Here is a 23,926-nt window from a genome sequence, read left to right on the forward strand (position 1 = left end):
GCAGAGAAGGCTGCTGGGAGGAGAGGGTGAGGAAGTGATGACCATAACTGAAGAAGAGATAAGAGGAAAAGAGCAATGTCTTTAAAAAAAAAAGAAAAAGGCTCAAAACATCCAAACCTCCTTTGTATAATGGTGGATGCTATTTTGAGAACATCAATTTCAAGACACACCATAATAATGTGTTTGTGTGTGTGCTTCAAAAGCCACCACCATAAAAGACCTTGTGTTCACTCATGAAATTCAAGTACCAGTCTTTGCCCTCGAGTGTGGAACATTCTGCTCTCCTACAAACTGCAACCCAACCATACTGCCACATTATGTGGCATTTTCTTGGTAATTTAGTGGCCATATGAACCTGTAGAAGTCTTGTGGTAAATATGGTGATTCTCACTTTATTACCAAAGAGGGTGGATTTTACAGTTTGTGAGCAGTTATGACCGTAAAGCCTGAAGTGTGAGTCACAGGGTCTTACCCAGGTAGTAAGATGTGTTACTGTTCAGTTGGTTAGCTGAATATCCTGGGCTAACCTTGTTGAAGTTTGTTTTGTCGGTTAAAACCTGGATCTTTACTGATAGATTGAGGGTCTGGATTTTGCTTCCAGTTCTCAGCTGATTCTATAGTTTGGGGAAAACATTTTAATCTTTCTGCTGTCAGTTTCTGTATCTGTAAGCAAGGGATTAGACCAAACTCCATCTCATATTAAGAAATCAACAATTGTACGTGTGGTATGGCAAAAACTGGAAGTGCTAAGTATCCTCAACAGATTTGTTCAGTTGGTAACCAGTATGTGAACCAATGTGTTCAGTTGGTAACCAATATTCACCAATAAGTGAATCTGAGTTATACTGGGGGGCATCTGCCCAGACAAAAGACTGCTTTCTCAACCTCCCTGAGAGATAGGTGTAACCGATGAAATGTAAGCAGACGGAGATCCTGCCTGGAAACATTCCCTTTCGCTGTTGCCATTGTTCCTATAGTATAGACTTGTGATGTTCATGTGATGGGCGGAGCGTCAGTGGCCATCCTGAAACCTGAATGGCCTTGAGAATGCAAGACATGTGTGAAGGATGGTGGAACAGAAAGATGATAGGAGCCTAGATCTTCAGTGAAAATGGTGTCATCATTCCAGCCTCAGCCTATCTCTGGATTTTCTTAACATGAAACAAAAATAAATTGCTCTCTTATTGAAGATACTAGCAGTTGCCTAATTCAATTTCTAACTAATATATTAGCATCACATTTATCTTTACATAATTTTCCATCACTATATTTCCATCACGATATTGGAGATAAGAGCTTACTAACAAACTTGGGGGTCTTAGTGCAATTAGAGATTCAACATAATCCACATTTCCAAAATTAATTAATTCTTAAACCTATGAAAAAACAGCTACAATACATGAACAAATGCCAATGTTTGGTAGAAATTGGGAGGAGGAAAATTGAGGGAAGTTTATTAATCAAGGAGACTACAGCATTTGTAAAATATTGGAAATTGTTGGGGTTTGGGAAGCTAAAAGCACGTTTGATCTTAGTTTGTAGCAAGTTCATATTTTATGGCAAGATGGAAACCTCTATTTCTCAGTACACCTGTGCTTTGATCTCCTTGTCTGTTATTGCAATGTGATTATGAGGATTACTGGGTCATTCTCAGCCACAGTTGTTTTTGTGATTTAATTTTCTGGGAGAGGAAGGGGATCATTAAAGGATATCATTAAAAGGAGAGACACGAGGCTTGTAATTGACCTTCCTTGAAAGTAGGCCCATCTGGAAGATTTTATCGGTAAACATTTATCAGTATATTTGGCTTTTAAGCAGATTCTTCTCTCGTCTTTAAAGCAAACAGGTAAAGGCTAAAAAGAAACCACATGAGTGCTCACGGATGGCTTCTGTGCGTGCTCAGTGGGAAGAAAAATTACATTTAAGGAAAAAGTTCTCTTCTAAGATAATCATATGATTTTTTTCAGCTTTGCTTCAGTAATTCTCTTTTTCAGATTGTAGTTTGCAGGTCATGGTGTTCTTCAATCATAATCACGTTATGGTGTTGTGATTTACTTGCATGTACCTTTAGACTGGACCTGGTAGGAGAGATGGGACGTTTGTGAAATCCAGTGAGCAGGGGTTCAAAAATCTCTTACAACTCTGGTGGTATGTTAAGCCCAGCACTCGTCTGCAACTTCATATTGTACTTTTCTAAAGTGCAGAAACTATTTTTAGGAAGACAAACGTTGTTGTGGTTTAAATAAAAGTACTAACATGACGCATTACCAGTCAAAATACATAACTCAAGTGGTCTTGTAAAGTTGTTTTTTGGCTGTCAGAAGAACTGCTTCATTTTTCACATACCTAAATGTTCTCCTGTTTGGTCAGTTTTGCTTGTTGGCTTACATGTGTCAGTTATCACAGTGCTTGTCATGTGCCAGCTCCATAATTGTTTTCAGAAAGGGACAGTTCCTTTTTTAAAATCTGTTTTTAAGTGTTACCTTACATTGACTCAAATATTTCTTCAAACTGACAAGCAACTCTGTTTTTTCCGTTGCCTTGTGATTATGCCTCAATTTAAAGGGCAAAGTTGACCTTGTGGAGTATACTAATGAAGAGTATACTCTTAAGCAGTTTTTACACACTTGTTTCACACATGGCAAAATGTCTTCCTGGATGCATTCCTCCTACAAGTAGCGTGTGGATGGCTTCGTCCCCCGCTTAATGAGGTTCGGTGAAATTTTAAGTAGACTATGGGTACCTATCATTTGCATTAGAATCCTTTATGAGGATTTACTCTCTGTATTTTGGGCTTTGTTCTCAGCTTCCAAACACATAGGCACAGCACCATTGTCGGGATCCTAGAGCTATATCTCTCCAGGTTTTATGTTTAACAGAAAAAAAAAAAGAGCATCTCTCTCTAGTAGCTCCCATATAACTAAAGGTGGTAGACCTTACCCTGAGCCAGTCACAGTGGTCCCACCTAACAGTAAGTAAATCAGGACATTGTTTTCAAAAGAAAGGAGAACTGAATGCTGGACATCCATAACAACCAGTTGTTCAAAGAGAGATACAGTCCTATTTCTTGATGAGATGGCAGCTTCTCCTGTACATCAGCCCATGACAGACCGATCAGAGTTAACGAGTAGATTCTGAAGTCTTACTGCCCACTTGAACTCTAGGCCAGTTATGTCTATTTATAGCTCAAGAGGATTGCCCAGGAAAGCAGGGCTAAACATAAACCACATTTCACTAATTATTGAATTAGCTGTCACTAGGTCCCGCCTTTATACACTACTTATTTCCTCATCCTGACTTTCTTCAGTCCCTCTTATTCACCAGTGTCCTCTTCAGGGGACTCTGCCACTAATACCCATCTCCATTGTGAAGGAAAACACTAGATCTTTCCCCCCTTGGTTTCCTACACAGTAACTACCACAGTGCTTTGTGCATGGTACACAGCGAAGCAATGTTTGGGAAATGAATAAAGAATATTTGCGGTAAATAAGAAGCAATCTACCCTTACCAGGAATGAGCTGGGAATCCCAGAATTAGCCTGTTCAACTGCTTAGTTTGAATTCTCTTTCAGTTTCAGCTTCTGGAAACTCTCCTTATTTTAAGTAGGAGTGTTTGTAATGATTATTTCATACTTACTAATCTATTATTGTCATTCTTAGCCAATTATAAAGTTGTCTTGGGGAATTAGGAGGAGAAAAACTCTGAATGTTATAAACAGTTCCCCGTATTGTTTAACTAGTGAAAAAAATTCTGTCTTCATTTTTTTTCTGGTAGTCAGAGTGATGCCTGGAGAACTCAAGAGCAGACTTGAAATGGTATCAGAAGAAAGCAGTCACTCAAGTTTACTACTAATCATGTAGCCAGAAATAATGAGAGGGTACCATAGAAATGTTCAAAGCAAATTTTCTTGGCACACATAGCTACTTAATTATCTTATTTCTGAAAGAACTATAGTGCCACTGTTACCTAAGTTTATCCATTAGCCATTTAATATAGTAATATTCCCAGTGTAAGAGAGGGAATCAATTACTGTGATAAACTGGATCTTTGTAAAAGGGTACTAGAATACCAAGAAGGATTTTTGGTTTTGTCTTTGTTTTTATGTTGTTCAAGTCCTTTCAGGTAAGAATTAGCATCTAAAACACCACATTATGGGATTGTTAATAAAATTGTTCCACTATAATTTAATAAGCATAAAAACAAAAAAATACTTTTCTGCTTTGTCATCCAAGATAGCTGAATGTTGGGTCATTAACCAATAAGTAAAAAGTCATTCTTAGGTATTTTTTAATAACTTTCAGAATTTGGTGGCAATATACAAAGTCTAAGCAAAATTGACTTCGGAATTGGTATTCGGCTTTCATTTCCTGCTGCAATTTGCCCACTGACCGTTTTTTTCACAAGTATCATCTGTATGAAAAGGAAGGACTCTTTTTCTGAAGCACAAAGGCTGGCACATTTTGTAAACAACCTGATTCAGTGGCGTTAGCCAAAAAGAAATGTTTGTCGCAGGGTATCCAGAATCTCAGAGTGGTGTTGAGAGTGCCTTTTTTTTCTTTCTTGTGTCTCTAACATTGAGTTAGACTTGTGAGGTCTCTTCTCCGGGAATCTACTCTGTATACTACTTAGATTCCACCTGTTCTGCCTTTGAACCTTTGGTCCTCTCAGGCATAGATTGACTGCAGGTGAAATCTAGGTTCCAAATGTATTTTCTCGTATTTTGCAGGAATCATTCCATTGTTTTCTCACATGAATGAAATCTGGATGTCTGTTCAAAACCTATTTCTCTTTGTATAAATTTTTTATGAACTTCTCCTCATCACTAGTGTTTCTATATTTCATGATCAATTGTCACGGCCTGTGTCTTCCTACATTATCCCAGGCACACATTTCAGACATATGGGTCCTGTAACTCTGGAATTTTTGATTTTTTTGTTCACCAAAATTTTACCTTCTCCATTTTCTCTGCTCTCTCTCCCAAGGATTCCTGACAGTTGGATATCAGATCTCCTAGATCAGATCCTTAATTTCCTTTTTTTATTATTATTTTTTTTATTTTTTACCTCTTTGGTGTTTTGTTCTACCTTCTGCAAGATTTCTTCCGATTTATCTTCCAGACTTTTTATTAAATTGTTATTTTGGTCATAATTTTTTAATACTGTCTTGTTCTTTGGTGATTCCTTTTTAATAGAATCTATTGTTATGCCAGGAATGCAATATCTTTCTTACAGCACAATAGCTCTTCAGAGGTTTTCCAGTCTCTGTTTCTTGTGGATTTTGTTATTCAGTTGATGTGGTCTGCTAATTTCTAGTCTCTTTTCTTCATTCTGGAGAGCTTCCTCAAGGTTGTCCATTCTTATTTATAAGTGACACACACATACATGCACACACATACACCTGCACAAAGATAATAAAACAACAATCATGACAACAACAACAATGCCATCCAAGTTGGGTGAAAATGAATGGGGCTCATCAGCTCTAGGGTTTCACTATAGCATGACTGGCTTATTCTTTGGGAAGTTCTCCAATATCATAATGAGGAGATTCTCTAAATCCTGTCTAGAAGATATCTGCCTAAGGGCATTTACCTAACAGCTGGTATTTGGGGAGCATGGCATATAAGGAGGTTGGTCATCTTACTGGGAACTCCGCAGTTAAGCATCTGTTTTCAACTTTGGGCCTCACCTTACGTCTGATGTTCACAGTTTGAGATCTCTCTAGCTTGTTTTCTCCAGAAAGGTAAAATTCAGTGTCCCAGAGGAGAGAGAAGTAGTTGGGATCCAATGCTTCCATATAATTTTAATACACTATCGGCCTCTCAGTAAATTCCTGCCTTCCTTAGTGTGTGCTGCCTCTAAGTACTGAATCTTTCTGGGCTTACCAGAACATATTAGTTCACTTTCTCTTCAAATTTGCTCCATTTTCCTGCATTGGGGTAAGGCAGTTTCCACTCCTCTATCCACTGTCCGATTGTGAAAAATCAGTTGGATTCTCTCCTTTGCCGATCTCTCCTCCCCATTACCTCTGCCTTTGTGGATTTGTGTGTTTTTATTTCTTTACTTTCATTTTAGTAAGTTTTCAGAAAGAGAAAGAGAAGAAAAGCATGTATGGCTTCACCACCTTTTGCTAGAAATCCAAGGGAACCACAGCTGAGGAGGAAGGTGGCCTGAAAGAGCACTTCATAGTAGGGGAAAAAAGTGGAATAAAACAGTCTGGTTACAAGATCAAGAAGATTCTAGAAGATGTTGCTGCTGCTGATAGGTAACATTTATTGAGTGCTCATCCTGTGCTTGGAGCTTGCAAAGTGCATTACATGGGATATATTTTTCATCCTTGTAAGAATAAGACATACCTAACAGGAAGTAGGTTCTGAGGCACAGAGAGGCAATACGGCTTGTGTAAGTTAGTAAAGGGTAAAGCTGGGATTTAAATCCAGATATGACTTTAGAGGTTATCCTCCTAACCATCAAACTATTTTGCCTCGTATAAGTTGCTTAAACAGGGTTTTTAAATGAAAACGTATATAACAAAAAATAATTTTCCATGTATGATTTGGACAGCTTATTTTTTACCAAAATTGTTAATAATGGCCAATTTAATAACACCTTATAAATATAAAATGCTTTTAGGTGTGAAAGTAATGAGGTCTTTCTTCAGGTGAAGAGATGCTATCTGAAGGACTTTATGAGACTTAAGTATTCATCAGTATATAAACCTACAGACAACTCATTTGAATCTTACTTTTGTAAAATAAATACACTCCTATAACTTTGTTTGAAATTATATGCAGAGAGATGGAGGTTGTGTCTATGCAACAACAAACATCTGGAAGAAAAGAATTCCCAGCCAAAGCTTGTTTAAAAGAGATTCATAAGCAAAGTATGCTTTTGAATTATGAAAACATTCATATCCAACATCTTGAAGAACTCTCACATGTATGTTTATGTTTCAAACATGGCTTAGAGATCATTAAGATTAAAATTCAATTAAGTGTGCTCTGTTGTCTCTGCCATCAATTTCAATTAAACCAGAGGAGCCTGGCAGTTTTGAAGAGAAAGTCTTCAGTTCTTTCCCTTGCTAACAGTTTGCAATTTGGACTTTGTGTTCTTCCCAGTAAGTGTATGTTATTTAAGGAGACATTTCATGTAAAATCTCTATGTTATTCACCAGGTGATCTTCATCAGCACTTATGTAGTTGATTTAGAGTTAAAAAGTTTCCAAATAATTAATCTTTTTTTAATCTCTTTAAGCTTTGGGGAATTTTTGTAAACTTCCAGGAAGCCACAAGTGCTCAGGCTTTTGTTTTTTTTGTTTTTGAGTTTTTTCTTTAATAGATTTTATTTTTTAGAACAATTTTAGTTTGACAGCAGAATTGAGCAGAAGATAGGGCTTTCCCATAATATTCCATTGTCCAGATGTACCATCAGATGTCCAGATGTACCAGTTTATTTATTTGTGCACCTAGTGAAGGACAGCTTACTCCTTCCAAGCTTTGGCAGTTACGAATAAGGCTGCTATAACTATGCATTTGCAGGTTTTTGTGTGGATGAAAGTTTTCAACTTTTTGGGGTAAATTCGAAGTGGTTCAATTGCCAGATCATATGGTAAGAGTGTGTTTAGTTTGGTAGGAAATCTCCACGCTGTCTTCCAATGTGCCTGAACCATTGGCACCAGCAATGAATAAGAGCACCTGTTTCCTCTCTTCACTGGCATTTGGCGCGGTCAGTGTTACAGATTCTGGCCATTCTATTAGGTGTGAAGTGGTATCTCCTTGTTCTAATTTGCATTTTTCTAATGATGTATGTAAAACATCTTTTCATGTGCTTATTTACAATCTGAGTATCTTTGTTGACGAGGGGTCTCTTAAGGAATTGGCCCTTTTTTAAATCTAGTTTCTGATTTATTTATCGTTGAGTTTTTAGATTTTTGTGTGTATTTTCAATAACAGTCCTTTATCAGATATATCACTGCAAATTCTTTCTCCTGTTCTGTGGATTGTCTTCTCATTTCTTAGCATTGTCTTTCACAGAACAGAAACTTTCAGTTTTAATGAGGTCTACTTGTTGATTATTTCTCTCAGGGGTTATGCATTTGGTGTTGTATCTAAAAAGTCATGATCAAACTCAAAGTCATCTAGATTTCCACCTATGTTATATTCTAGGAGTTTCGGAGTTTTGTGTTTTACACTTAGGTCTGCTAACTGCTTTGAGTTTATTTTTGTGAGGAGTGTAATGTCTGTATCTAGATTCTTTTTTTTTTTCTTTACATGTGGATGTCCATATGTTCCAGCACCATTCGTTGAAAATATCTTTTTTTTCCATTTTATTGCCTTTGCTTCTTTGTAAAAGATCCGTTGAGTGCATTTATATGGGTCTATTTTGGGGCCCTCTAGTCTGTTTCATTGATTTATTTGTCTCTTCTTTCTCTAGTACCACACTGCCTTGATTACTATAGCTTAATAGTGTCTTTGTAAATTTTTTAATTGTGAAATATAGCAAACATCTAGAAAAGTACACAAAACGTAGTGTTACGTTTAACAAATAGTTGTAAAGTAAATACCTATTTTAATCATCCCTCAGAAATACCCTATTTATTTCTGTGTCTTCCTTTTCAAAGAGTTAACCACTATCCTAACCTTTCTTTCTCTTTTCCTGCTTTCCTTTGTGGTGTGGTTTCCTACCTATATATGCATCTCAAAACAATGGAGTTCAGTTTAGTTTTTTTTTTTTTTTTTTGCATTTTGTGTAAATGGACTAATCTTGTAGATGCTTTTATGTTTTCCTTCTTTTACATAATATTATACTTGTACAATACATCAGTGTTGCGTGTAACCGAGGATTTTCATCAGTATATAGTATTGTGTTGTATAAAGGGCCTACAATTTATTTGCACAATATTCTTTTGTTATGAAATTGAGCAGTTTCTAGATTGGGAATATTATGAATAAAGATATTATGAACATTCACATACATGTATCTTGGTGCCTAGAGCATGCATTTCTGAAGGGGAAATAACAAAGAATGGACTCCTGGGTCATGTATATCTTTAACTTTACTAGGTAAAAGGAAAGTGTTTGATTAAGTGTATGAAAAGTGTATGAGAATTCCTGTCACTCTAAATCCTAGTCAGAAACACATGATATTGTCAGACTTTCTGTTTTTTTTTTTTCCAAATAAGGAGATTCTATAATGAGATCATTCCATTTCCCTGAGTAGTAATGAGGGTGAGCACTCATTCATATGTTTAGTAGATACTTAAATCTTCTTCTGTGTTGTGGTTGTACTTCTTCATGAAAAGTATTTCTAAGAAGAATTTTTAAGCACCTTTTCAGAAACCAAAGACCACATAAAATATTCACTGCAACATGCCAGTAAGAAAGGCTAATAATACTCTGGGGCAATGAAGGGCCTTCTGAGAATCTGTAGAATATAGAGTACAAATATTAGTTTGGATTCAGTGTTGTTGCTATTGTTGTTGTTTTCTATCCAATAACATTTTCCATCCCTGCCTAATATTTTTATAATTGGGGACTGCCTTTGAGATGTTTTTGTTTCCTTCTTGTTGCTCTCATCTATCAAGGAGTTAAGGATAGTGCTTCTCATGCCAGTATGTCTGTGTATGTTTTATCTTGTAAAGAGTTCAAAGAACTTTACAGGCACTGTCTTACCAATCTTCACTGCCTCCCTTTGAGTTGGAGAGGGGGCAGGTACTTCAAGATGCTCCCTATTACTGGAGGAAACACATCTCCCCAGAGGAAGATATCCACTTCTTTATTGACCTGGAACCAAATGGGCACACAACTTGGGCTTTCTAACTCCTAGGCAAATAATGCAAGTGCACTAGGCGTAGTGTCAACTGTTCTATGCATGAAATATGAGGAGTGTTCATCACCAGATTGCTGATACCAACCAGCTAGAGCATAATTTTTTTTGAAAGAAAGATACAATGAAACTATATATGCTTTTACAGGTAGCTCTGATAATTTTTAATAATTTGATTGTATTTTTTTTATAATTTTACTCCTCCCTGAGTCCCCTTTAACCCTGCTTATCTTAGAAGTAATTGTTAATGCTCTTAAACTAATCAAGAAAACAATTTATACTCTAAAAAGCCAGGCTAGGTACCTTCTTGCTTTCTATCTATCGCCTCTAATCCCTCCCTTAGGTTTAGCAATAAAATGTGCAGCTTAACATGGTTAGTAGGAGTCTGAACATTCAGTGCTGGTGCCTCACCTTGTCTCTGCCTTCACAAAGACTTTCTGGAAGACTCTTTCCCAGACTCTTAAAATTAACTTGAATGTAGAAAAAAAACCTTGAATTTATAACACTTTTCAGATTATAATATATAAAGACTTCTCCTCACAGGCTGTAAGGGGTGCAAAGACAATGAAACTCAGAAGATAAAATGAAATGACATCCTTAAATTCTCTCCACTATTGTATCATGAGTTCAAGATTAGAAACCTGGTTTTGTGGGGCTCCTGGGTGGCTCAGTTGGTTAAGTGTCCAGCTTCAGCTCAGACCATGATCTCACAGCTTGTGAGTTCGAGCCCCGAGTTGGGCTCTGTGCTGACAGCTCAGAGCCTGGAGCCTCTTCAGATTCTGTGCCTTTCTATCTCTCTCTGCCCCTTCCCCACTCACACTCTGTCTCTCTCTGTCTCTCAAAAATAAATAAACATTAAAAACTTAAAAAAAAAAGAAACCTGGTTTTGTAACAACCAGTCCAGTGTTCTTTTTATGAGTAGCATAAATCAATTGTAAAAAGTGAACATTGCCAGTGTTTAAGTTCCAGCTCCACACTAACTAGCCAAGTTACCTTGGGCAAGTTACTGAGGCTGTCTATGCTTCAGTTTTCCTAGCAATGAAATAGGTATAATAGGAGTTATTGTAAATATTTAATGTATTAATACATGTAAAAATGCTTAAAACTGAGCTTAACTGATATAAACGCTCAAAAACTGTTAGCTCTGTTGTTATCTAGTATTGAAAGATCAATAACATGTTTATCCAGAAATAATAAGAGATAGAGCCACCAGAACTAAAAATACTTTTTTGTACCTATCAGCCTAGATAAATTGCTTTGTTTTCTTTATCTGTAAATATGTAAATAAGTAGTCCATAAATATTGTAAAACTAATATTTAATTCTGACTAAAATTCACTACATATTAGTCTATTTATCTTGACAAAATCAGTATCACCCTCAGAGATCGGCTAATGACCTGGAATCATATACAACATTCTGTTTCTTTCCTGAACTCACAATTCCATCCATCAGTCCACTTAGGACATTTATGCCACAAAATCTCTAAGTTGCTACAACTGCTTTGGAGTATAGCACTTCGAGATTTCTACATAGCAGGGTCCTCTGATAGAACTACACATTAATAGGTATCCCCTAAAGGCAAAATATCCCCTATTCCACAAATATATATTGGACTTCTACAACAGTCTAAGAACTTTGTGGAGCAGAGAAGATATGATGAGACTCTACTATTCTTGTGAAGAAAAGACTAATGCAACTAAATGATTACGGAGAAAAGAGAGAGATGATACAGTACAATAATAAAGTGCTCGGTAGCAGATAGAGCTATGTCTTATTCTTCTTTATGTTCTCCGAAACTAATAGATAAGTGACTAGTGAATGGATAAATGAATGAATGAGTTGCAGTAGAAAAAGGGAAGATAAATATAGCTGGAAGGTTATTGATCCATTTAACAAACATGTATTAAGTGCCTCAAAACTGTAGTAGGCTTGGAGACTGGAAGGTGCATTAAGACAGTTCCACATTTTATGGACCCAGCAGTCAAGATGGTTAAACAGAAGGACAAATGGTCAATTATGCCATGGCATGCTATAGGTGCACAAATATCATTTCAAGACTGAAAAAGACAGGAGAAGCAAATCAGAGATTCTCCCAGAGATGAAAATCCCTGAGCTGAGACTTAAAGGATGAGAAACTAGCTAGATTAGGAAAGCTGTATTATGGTTTGGGGTCATTGATCCAAGAAAATACTGTAGTGTGAAAAGCGCCAGACAGCCCCAAATAGGTTGCAGTAGGTGACACAGGGGTGATGGGGAAGGGGTGACAGAAAAATGAAAAAGAAGCCATCTATCGTGAACTGCTATGTCTTGAATGTCATGCTTTTTTTTTTCTTTAAGCAGTGTGGTGATTTTATTCAAAGGGAGAAAAATCAGTCTAAAGTTTTGTCATGAAAACATTTTGACACCATTTAAAGTTGTGTATTTGAAAGAGTCTTTGTAATATATATATTTTTAATTTTGTGTTTTAAGTTTTAATATAATTTTAATTCCAGTATATTTAACATACAGCACAATACAATATAGTGATTCAGTAGTTCTGTACATTACTCATGAGTGTGCTCATCATGATGAGTGAACTCTTAATCGGCATCAAGCATTTCACCCAACTGGTAACCATCAGTTTCTTCTCTGTAGTTAAGAGTCTCTTTCTCGGTTTGTCTCTTTTTTTGTTTGCTTTGTTCCTTAAATCCCAAATATGACTAAAATCATATGGTATTTGTCTTTTTCTGACTGATTTATTTCATTTAGTATTATATTCTCTAGATTCACCCATGTTGTTGCAAGTGGCAAGATTTCATTCTTTTTTTATGGCTGGGTAATATTTCATTATATATACCACATCTTCTTTATCCATTCATCTATTGATGGGCACTTTCATTATTTGGCTATTGTCAGTAATGCTTCAATAAACATAGGGGTGCATATATCTTTTAGAATTAGTGTTTTCATATTTCTGGGGTAAATACCCCATAATGAATTACTGGATCATATGGTACTTCTATTTTTAATTTTTTAAGGAACCTCCCTACTGTCTTCTGCAGTGGCTGCACCAGTTTGCATTCCCACCAACAGTGCACATGGGTTCCTTTTTCTCCACACCCTCACCAACACTTGTTGTTTCTTATGTTTTCGATTTTAGCAATTCTGACTGGTATCAGGTGATATCTCATTGTGGTTTTGATTTGCATTTCCCAATGATGAGTGATATTGAGCATCTTTTTGGGTGTCTGTTGGCCATCTGGATGTCTTCTTTGCAGAAATGTCTGTACATGTCTTCTGTCCATTTTTAATTACATTATTTGTTTTTTTCTGTGTTGAGATACATAATTCCTTTATATATTTTGGTTACTAACACTTTATTGGATATGTCATTTGAAAATATCTTCTACCATTCAGTAGGCTTTCTTTCAGTTTTGTTGACTCTCTCCTTCTCTGTGCAGAAGCTTTTTAGTTTCATGTAGTCCCAATAGTTAATTTTTGCTTTTGTTTCCCTTGCCTCAGGAGACCTATCTAGAAAAATGTTGCTATGACTGATGTCAGAGAAATTATTACTGTGCTCTCTTCTAAGATTTTTATAGTTTTGGGTCTCACATTTATGTCTTTAATTCAATTTGAGTTGATTTTTGTATATGTTATAGTAATGTGCTCCAGTTTCATTAGTTTGCATGTAGCTATACAGTTTTCCGAAAAACATTTGCTAAAGAGGCTTTTCCTCATTCCATATTCTTGCTTCCTTTGTTGAAGACTAATTGACCATATAGTCTTGGGTTTATTTCTAAACTCTGTTTTATTGATCTGTGTGTATTTGTCCCAGTACCATAGTGTTTTCATTACTACGGCTTTGTAGTATATCTTGAAATCTGGGATTATAATGCCTGCAGCTTTGTTCTTCTTTTTCAAGATAGCTTTGACTATCAGAGTTTCTCGAGTCCATACAGATTTTAGGATTATTTGTTATAGTTCTGTGAAAACTGCTGTTGATATTTTGATAGGTGTTGCTTTAAATCTGTTGCTCTGGGTAGTATGGACATGTTAACAATATGTGTTCTTCTGATCCATGAGCATGGAATATCTTCCCATTTGTTTGTGTCATCTTCAACTTCTTTCATCAATATTTTATAGTTTTCAGAGTAGAGATTTCATTTTTAATATACTTTAGAAAAATCAAATGCAAACATTTTCTGGATCATGTGTCTGAATTTTTCCTTTGCATTTACCAATGCATGAATTATCACATTAACCACATATTGTCATCTGATGAAAAGTATGTAACTTTTTGCTGAAAGTTTATCATATAGAGACTGTGTGCCTTTGGAAGTTATAGAAGTGTCCTTGGAAATCTGTGACCTCTCAAATTTGAGAAATGCTGATGTGGAGATCAAATTGGAATGAATAGAGGGAAAACAGGCACGAGGAAAACCAGCTCACATAAGAAACAAAAAGGGCTTGAACTAAGACAATTTAGAAGAGAGGGGGAAATCTCAATAGCTATTTATAGAGTTAAACAGACCGAACCTGGGCTTGAGAAAGGGAAAGATCATGCTTGGATTTCTGACTTCACTAGCTGAGTGAATGATGGTGACATTTCAGTAAGACAGTAAAAATAGCAGACAAATAAATACCAGTGTTGGAAATGTAGAGTTTGTGATGTCTGAACACTCAGGTGGATGGATATCTATGGAATGCAGAACAGCGATCAAAGCTAGCATTTTCAGAACATAACTCGGTAGGTATTGCAGTTTGGGGAATAAATGTACTCACAGAAACACTGAGTAGAGTGGGGAAAAAAATGTGTAGAGAAAGAAGAATCCAACAAAGAGATTGAAAAAGAGTGACTGAGAAGTAGGCAGAAAACCAACGGAGTGTTCTCAAATCCAAGGGAGGAGGGAATTCCAAGAAGGACTGGAATTGTTGAAAAAACTTTGTAGAGAAGTTTTTAATGGAACTGGGTGTGGAAATACAGGGGGAACTGGTAGGGCAGGAAAGAAGAGTTCTGGGTTCTGGGTTGAGAAGTATTATAAGCAAAGTCTCGCAGAGAGGTATATAAAATTCATACCAGAGGGTTGGCTGGAATCCGCAGTACAGCATAGGAGTGAGAGATGGACTCTGAAACCAGACTCTTTAGAGTCAGATCACAGCTCTTCACTCTTAGTTATGTGATCCTCAGAAAGTCTGGTAAACTTCCAAGTCTCAATTTGCTGATGTGTAAAATGGGGGCACTAGGAGTAATTTGTCATCAAATTACCTTATTTTTTCTTTGCTGTATAGACCCCTATACAGCAGGGTGTAGGGTGATTTTATATATACAAGTCAGGATGATTCTATATATACAACATTGCTTTTAGCGACTTCTGAATATTTTTTTCTTTGCTTTTCTACCACCCCAACCCACATTTATAATTTTCCATTTATAGACATTTTCCCTTAATAAACATAAGTTTTAAATTGTTTAATATATAGCCTATAAACAAGTATATTAAAAATAAAAACGTATTATACATCCTCAGCAAGACTTTTCCTACCCCAGCATGTATATATACCTACATGTTATTTTGGTCCTTTATGGACTTGCCTTACATGTTTAAATCTTTAATATTTATGGAATTAATTTTATAGTAAGTCAGAGCACTAATATTCTTTACCTCTGATTCCTAAATTTTCAGAACACTATTTATTAAATAATCCATAGTTTCCTTATTGGCTTAAAATGTTACTTCTATATTTTATTAAAGGTAATAATGGTTGAAATAATGGCTCCATTTTTTTAATCTTTACAGCCTATTCCTATACCAAAATTATAATGTTATAATTATTATGGCTAAGAAAATACAGTTTAGTATGTGAGAGAACATGCACCCTCTTAATCTTATTTTTTAGAATTTCCCCAGTTATCCTCATTTGATTTTGCTAATTTAAAAGTATTAATTTTTAAATATAAAAATTAATTTTATAATCTATTTGTGAAGTCCTCCCAAGAAATCCCATTGAGTTTGTGATTGAATTTGCATTAGATTGCTAACTAATCCATTTATAAGTACTGCACAACCACTTATGAGACCCCTGCCAACCATCTAAGAAACTCCTAATTCTTAAATTATAAATATTCACAGTCAAGAAAGAATCACTGGACATTTGAAGAAAACCAATAGCATGAATGAAAAGAAAGTAATGAATGAACAAAACAAATGAATTTTTCTGACGAGAATTTGTCTTCTGTTTCCACGAGAAACAGAGATGATACAAAGTATAGGGGGAAAAAAACTTAAAATGTTAAGTTTTCAGAGAGTTTAAGGAGAAAAATATGTTCATTAAGTATGATTAAGTTTCCGTGAAATAGGAGCAGGTGCTGAAAAAAAATAGGAAGATTAGATGAAACACTGAACATGCTTGAATATTGAATTGATCAAGCAATTTTCCAGAATGTGGAACAAAAAGACAAGGATATAAAATGTGACGGAAAAAAGAAATATGAAAAGTGTGAGAAGTAGTGGAGGGACAAGGGGCAGGGGAAAAATATTTGGGGGAAAAAAATCTTGACCTGAAGAGTGATTTAAGTCCTCATATTGAAAAGGTTTATCCAATGCTCAACAGAGGGGAAAAGAATACATACCAAAACACATGACGAAATTTTGGAATTCCAGGGATAAGAAATTGATCCTAAAAGCTTCTAGAGAACAAAAAAGGACCTTTCAAAGTAATCAGACTTCTCATCAGCAAAGCTGGTATCTGGGACAGATGAGGCAATGTTTCAGAGTTCTGAGAAGGATTAATTAGAACCCAGAATTGATAGCCAAACTATGGAATGTTAGGACAAACTAAACATGTGATGAAACATAATAGGGTTTAAGTTTATACGTTTACTTCCTACACGTCCTTCCTAATGAAAAAAACATTTTTTGAAGATATATTTCAGCCAAACAAAGCAACAAGAATCCTATACAGAAGATAACTCAGAGTACAACGAGTGCTGGAACTAGCCCAGGTGTCACATAAAAATAAATTACAGAATGACAACAGTATAATAGGCCTAGAAAGTAGGGAGCCTAAATTAGAACGAGTTGTCACGGGGCTCCAAGAAAAATGTCTTCAAGAAGAAAATAGATATCAGAAATCAAATTGCATATTAAGAAATTTTTAACATTTTAGGGCCAAACTAGGTGCATTTAAGTTATAAATTAATCTTTCCTTGTAATACTCAGTCTTCCCACCCAGGAAATTGCATATGTTTACATACTTTTTAGTTATGTAAAATGTCCTTCAATGAAGTTTTACAACATTATTTATATAAGATCTTTACATTTTTATTAACTTTATTTCTAGATATTGTATATGTTTTCTGACTATTGTAAATGGAACCGTCTCCATTTTCTAACTGGTTATTACTGTTATATAAAAAGTCTATTGTGTGTATGTATTTTATAGTGTTCTACCATTATTATAAGTCATAATGTTATTCCTTCCTTACACATTTTAGTTGATTCTCCTGAACAGTTATAGAATTGTCATCTTAAAATGTAATTTGGCCCCCTCCTTTCAAACACTTGAAGCTCATGTTCATTTTCTTGATTGCTTACGTTAGAATTTCCTGAGCAGCATGAAATACTGGAGATAGTGATCATCTTTGTCTTATTTCTGATTTGTTTCGGTGTTAAAATACATGTTGAATGAAAACTATTGAGTAGCACTGAGGAACATTCTTTTATTCTTATTGTACCAGTAGTCCTGTTTTACTACCAACTCTTTAGTAAGTGTGATGGGCTAGCTGAGGGACATTGTTGAATGCTATGGAAGAGATTGTGGATTCAATTTTATCTTATAGGGGAACATTATGGAATAAATATGATTTTGAGGAAATTCTATAGACAACTGTTTAGTAATTGAACCATCCATCCAGTGATAATTCTGTAATCATAAGGACATTCCTCTCTTTAGAGAGAAAATACATACAGGAGGATTGAACTTAAGAGATAGATCAGAAAACAAATCCACTTTCCTTATCTGATTTCTTCTTGTCCATAAGACTCAGAATAATGTCCATGTTGATACTTAATGGATGTTACACATAAGTGCTAAAAACAGACCTGTTTGTGGTAGGGGTTGGGGACAAAACAGGTGAAGGTAATTAAAATGTACAAACTTCCAGTTATAAAATAAATAAGCTATGGGGATGTAATATACCACATAGGAAATATAGTGAATAATACAGTAAAAAATTTGTATGATGACAGATGGTAATTAAACTTATGGGAATCATTTTATAATGTATAAAAATATCGAATAACTGTGATGTACACCTGAAGCTAATGGGATATTATATGTCAATCACACTTCAATTTAAAACTATGAAAAAGACTTACTTTTCTGCTGTTTATTATGTACACTTAGAAAACGCAAAACCGAACAGAAGGAAGTTATTACTCTTTAGAGATAGGGCAGGATTCAACTTCTCTTCTGAAACAGGGAACACCAATAATTGATACTGTAGTCACCTCTCTCAACAAATTTGCAGTTTCTGTAAAATATTGTTTAAGTGATATTTGGCCCCCATACCATCCATTTTGATGATTGCTAACCTTTTTCAAATAAAAAGATTTTCATATCATGGATGGCTTGGTATCATTAAAAGCTTCTCCTTGGAGATAGTAAGACTTTATGGTTTTCCCTCATTGTTCTATAGACAACAGATTTCCAAACAAAATAATCAACAATTTTGGTATGACTGTTTACTTGAAGTTAATCTATCCCTGTTTCATTAAAAGCTTCTAACATGAACTTCATAGGATGTTGATGAAAAATTTGTTATTCTTCTCCTTCACAATGGCTGATAGTATCAAACCATGATTTTATTCTCAAGATTTTACCACAGTGATAAGATTAAATACTTATGTACTATCTCCTTCATAGTAATAGTGCAGATCTCAAATTATAATGAGTTTCATGATTGTATAATAAAACTAAATAGAATATTGGGAGAGATTCGCATTTCCTCTTTGTGCTTCTGACTCCCATGCCTGTCAAGATTGATACAGATTCAGGTTTGTTTTCTAATAAACTTCAAAGAAGATCAAAACCATGGATCATAGGTATCATCACACAATAGCTGTTTGGGGGCCCCAGTGTTGCCCTGCAGACAATTCCTAAAGAGAAAGCCACATTTTCCAGCTGAGTACTTGCTTCCACAGGTTTTTTACAACTTTTGAATAGTGAGTGGCAAGGAACACTATGAAAATGTTGCAACATGGATAGATACACTCCTTCACCATCTGGTGAGCATTCTGGAGAATGGAGACAAATGCCACACAATGCAACAGTGAAGTCATTTTGCAGGAAGCTTGGCTGTGGGATTAATTTAAGATCTCTGAAAGTAGCATGTAGTGGTGGTCCATTCAACATGATTCTTTGTGGTTTTTAGTAAATTAGGCTGTTTATACTGGAAGGGGCTGTTGAGTTCAGTATAGAGAGGAGGAACCTGAGGCTCACAGAGCTTCAGTGTCATGTCCATTACATTTATTAGAGCCGTATATCAAAATCCACATTCCAAAATTTGCAACTGCTGTCTATTATGGAATTCACAATGACACATTCTGAGGTCATGCAGGAAATGGACCAGAATGAAGTATTAAGAATTAGGTCAGTAGCTTAAGACAGTGCAGGCCCCCAGGCAATCTTCAGCTGCTCTGACCTGACTGGGATTGATAACATGGAAAACGTGTGTGTGTGTGTGTGTGTGTGTGTGTGTATGACTGTAGCATCCTTGTTCTATGTATTGTGTCTTCAACTGGATTTCGAGCTATACAGCTAAAAACCACAGCCTGCTTGCCCACTTATTACTACTGCTGCTTCTTAATAGAAATTACCTTTTTTTGATATTTCAAACATTTTAGGGTATCAGGTTAATAAAATTAGTCCCAATAATGCTTTAAAAATTTAATGTGTGCATATATGTATAGAAATGTATTGGGAAAAATAAAAAAAAAAATTATAGTAAGAAATGTTGGGTTGTAGAATTATATGTGCTTTTTCTGCATTGTCTCTACTTTTTTTGTATTTCCTAAGATTTCTACTATGAGATTTTTTTTTCTTTAAACGAATACAGTTTTATTGTGTAAGTAATATATAAATATATAAGTATCTTCATGTCACAAAATACTTGAAACAATACAGAATATGAGAAAGTCCACGTTTCTTTGGATTTGCTCTCCCTAAAAGTATCCACTTAGCAATGATACCATTTGATGTATAAACTTCCAGAACTTTTAAATGAATACTCATATATTAGAATTATGGGAATTATTTTCTTTAATGTTTATTTTTGAGAGACAGAGACAGAGCGTGAGCGGGGGAGGGTCAGAGAGAGAGGGAGACACAGAATCTGAAGCAGGCTCCAGGCTCTGGGCTCTTAGCACACAGCCCAAGGCGGGGTTTGAACTCAGGAGCTGTGAGATCATGACCTGAGCAGAAGTTAGATGCTTAACCAACTGAACCACCTAGGCACTCAAAGAATTATTATTACTGAAAGTGATACTCTGCATGTGTTATTCTGTGACTGCCTTTTATATGTAATATGTTTTGGAGATTATTACACTTAAGTACATATACAGCTCTACCAGTAGACAGGACTTTTTAAGTTACAAACAGCACTGCAATGAACAGTGTTATGCCTGACTGTTTATTTGTTCTATTGATTTTTAAATCAGTGAACTAGTTATAAAGTTGTAAAGAAAGACAATAAGCTGGGGATGGGCATAAAAGAAGAGGAGACTAAAGGAGATAGAATCAAATGTTTCTGAAGACAGAATAGTCATCCCTTGTGTCCTATCAGACTCCAAAAAAGACTCAGATGCTCACCCAAGTAATAGCAATTCCACTATAGAGTAGGGATTTGGGGGAATTCAGGGGCTTCTAAGTAGTTCAGGTAAAAACCCACACTGCTAAGATGTTTTTTGCTTTCGTTGTTCTTGTACAAAAAAGAAAGACTCCTCTGATCTATAGCCAGAAGGTTGTATCTTGGGGCAGGGAAGGGACAGGGCAAGTGTCTGCTGGGTGGGAAGGACAGAGTCTTGGCTAGTCCTGTTCCTAAGTCCTGTCCTGCCCTATCCCTGTAGCAGTCTCCCAGAGCAGCTGACTTACTACTTTTGCATGGTAGCCTTCAGGTGTGTTTGAGAAAAAATGTTGGGAACTCTTGCCAAATCTTGAAAACCAGCTGTCAGTTTTCTGCATATGTAGTACAGTGTAACTGCTTCAATTGCCTACAAATCTCTTTTACAATTCAAAGCAAATTCAAGAAAAATGGAGTGAGGTTTTCTCCCTAGAAAATCAAAGTGACAAAAAGGAATTTTTAAAAATCAAATTTGCATTGAATGCACCTTAGGGACAACTCCTTACTTTATGTAAAACTTTAGTTCTCTAATAACTAAGGCAATATTATTAGTTACCATTTTGTTAAATATATACTCTATGCAAACATTATGCTAAGATCTCTACACGTAAATGCCTTTTTAATATTCAGAAGAACCCCGTATTCACAACTTTATGAATAAAAAAGCTGAGACCAGAGAGTTTAAGTGTCTTGACGAATTGTCACACAGGTTATAAATGGCAGTTAGGATTCAAACCCAATTTTTTATGTATTTAAAACTCTAGCTTTTAACACCAGACTGGAAATGAACTCTTATTTAGTTGGCAATGAAACGTTTTCTTCTTGGTGGCAATTCCAACAGGAATAAAAAAAAATGTTCTACATACTGTGTGAGTGTGTGTGTGTGTATGCGTGTGTGGTGTGTGTGTGTGTGTGTGTGTGTGTGTGTGTTGTAGATTAGCACTTTGGGGTATATTATTGCTCTGAATTATGTTATCTTTTATAAGATATTGACATGGTACATTATAGATAAGACCATGTAGCAGTAAGCAAGATTAGGTTTTTGCTTTCATTGGTGTCAATCATACTATCTTGTTTGAGCTCTTGAAGAAGAGAGTGACAGGGTGGAGATAAGCAGAGCAGATTAGTTGGTATGTATTATTCTGAAATCTCAGTTATTTGACATTTTTAAAGCTAAGCATTTATTGAGTTTTATGAATATAAATTGGCAGAAAAATAATACCATCTGCTGAATAACCATCCTTTGCTCTTAGCAAAGACTATTTGTTTCAACTTGGGAGTGATGATCATATTTGTCAAACTTGCTAATTGCATGAACTGTATATAAATTGTTAGGCTAATAAAGGTGTATATTTATGGCCACCAGACACTCCAAGTTCCATATTTTCATTGTTGTAGAGCTAGCTTTTTTGTTTGTTTGTTTCTCTGTCATTGAAGACTTCAGACAGTCTAGCTGGTATTTTCTGTGTTATACAGCAATATTCTCAAACCTAATTGTTTACACAGAGTGCAAATCAGGGATTTTTTTTCTATTAAATTTTTAAAATACTTGTTCTCTAGGTTTAAACCCCAATCTTTTACTAATGGGACTAGGTTTTTATTTTATTTTCTAAAAGGCTCCACTTATAGCTGAAATTGTTGTTTTCCTATTTATAAATTTCAGTATAAAGTATGTTCTACATAAAATAGAAGTTATTAATGTGAAAATTGCCATTTTAGTTTGATTAGTAACATGAGTCAGGGGATTCTGTTTCATTAACTTTAAGGAAGCTATAGTGTTCTTTTGTCTCTGTAGCCTTCCTTCTGGTTTATTCCAAGAATTCTCAACAGGTTACTCAAGAGAGCCAGAATAAAACACAATTCTTCAGAAGTGCTTTCTAGAAGGATCTACAATGGCATGTAGAACTGGCAAGCATCAGAAAGTAGAAGAATGAATAAATTACCTCATATACATAGAATGTCATTTTAGGTCAAATCACATAGGGAAAAATAGTATGGGTCTTTAAAAAATACAAGTAGATATTTATAGCTGAAAATACAGATAAAATAAATAGGTTGTGGAAAAATTTAGAAAAAATTACATAGTATGCTAAAAGATAATACCTATGTCTACTTAATGTTACACTTTAAAAAATGATGAGAATCTTTCGTGTGCTCTACATTTGTAAGAAGTAATAATCGATTTTTAAAATAATTCTACATTATAAAAAGACTTTTCCTTCTTATGTACCTGATTCCAAATAAGTGCATGCTTGAACACAGTCGATGATTGTTTTCATTTCTAAGAAATGCAGTCTTGATAAATACCTATTTATTTGAATGAGAAACTAAAATCTGACAGAAATGTGTTTTTTGCAACAAAAATGCATAGCAATAATTTGAAAGATTGAAAAAACAAGAAAATTTCCACTCCAAAGGAATGACAGTGACTAAAGAATAGTTTTGTGTAATCTTAAATACTGAATAGCAAGCATATTCAATGGCCAAATGAGCAAACTAAAACAAGAAAAGAAATTAACTTTGAAAAGGGAGAGGTTTCAAATGATCTAATCCAAAATTTAAGGACTTTTTCAGAAGAATAAATTTGTAATGTAAGCTAAGCCAAAAGGAGATTAGTCATAAATTACATATGGTGTATTCTTTTTCTCATGCTCTACTCCTCATTCCCTATTAGGCGGTTCCTATCCTCAGAAGATAATTACGTGCCACTTTTCCCATCCTATGCCCATGGTAAATAGACATAATTAAGAAATTGTGCATTTTTCTGTAGGCCTTAGAATTCTTCTCTACAAAGGACTTCAAAGTTGCCACTAGCAATAGATTAGAATTGAATTCTAATTTGTCTCCCAAATTATCTGATCGGTCCTTTTTATACTTGCTTTTAGGAAAATAATCTGTATCTATAATAAGAGGCAAAGAACTATGTGATATAATAAAAAATGCTCTAAAATGAGTCAGAATATTATGTCCCAGTCCCAGTTCTGTTGTTAAGAGTGGAATTTTTGACAACCTGTAACTTCTCTAGCACTGATTTCCAGTCTGTAAAATTAAGGGGACTAGGCTAGATTCTGGTTTTACAATCAAGTCCAGTTTCAACTTTTTATTTTCTATACCTTCAGCAACCCTTTAAGACTTTTCACCATTCTTTAAATACACATTTTTTTTTTTTCCTCTGCAACATTTTGCACATTCTCTTTTTTCATCCTGGGATGCCTTTTGTC

General features: G+C 35.2%; 1 protein-coding gene and 1 long non-coding RNA gene across 8 annotated transcripts in view; one reads left to right on the top strand and one right to left on the bottom strand.

The window, feature by feature from the left end:
• PDE4D (phosphodiesterase 4D) overlaps window positions 1-23,926 on the top strand; it is a 725,514-nt gene that overhangs the window by 613,351 nt on the left and 88,237 nt on the right. The window lies entirely within an intron of this gene.
• LOC131492303 (uncharacterized) overlaps window positions 1-23,926 on the bottom strand; it is a 106,242-nt gene that overhangs the window by 43,614 nt on the left and 38,702 nt on the right. The gene's annotated exons all lie outside the window — the stretch shown is intronic.

Source organism: Neofelis nebulosa, chromosome 1, assembly GCF_028018385.1.
Source record: "Neofelis nebulosa isolate mNeoNeb1 chromosome 1, mNeoNeb1.pri, whole genome shotgun sequence".
In the NCBI taxonomy this organism is placed as follows: domain Eukaryota; kingdom Metazoa; phylum Chordata; class Mammalia; order Carnivora; family Felidae; genus Neofelis; species Neofelis nebulosa.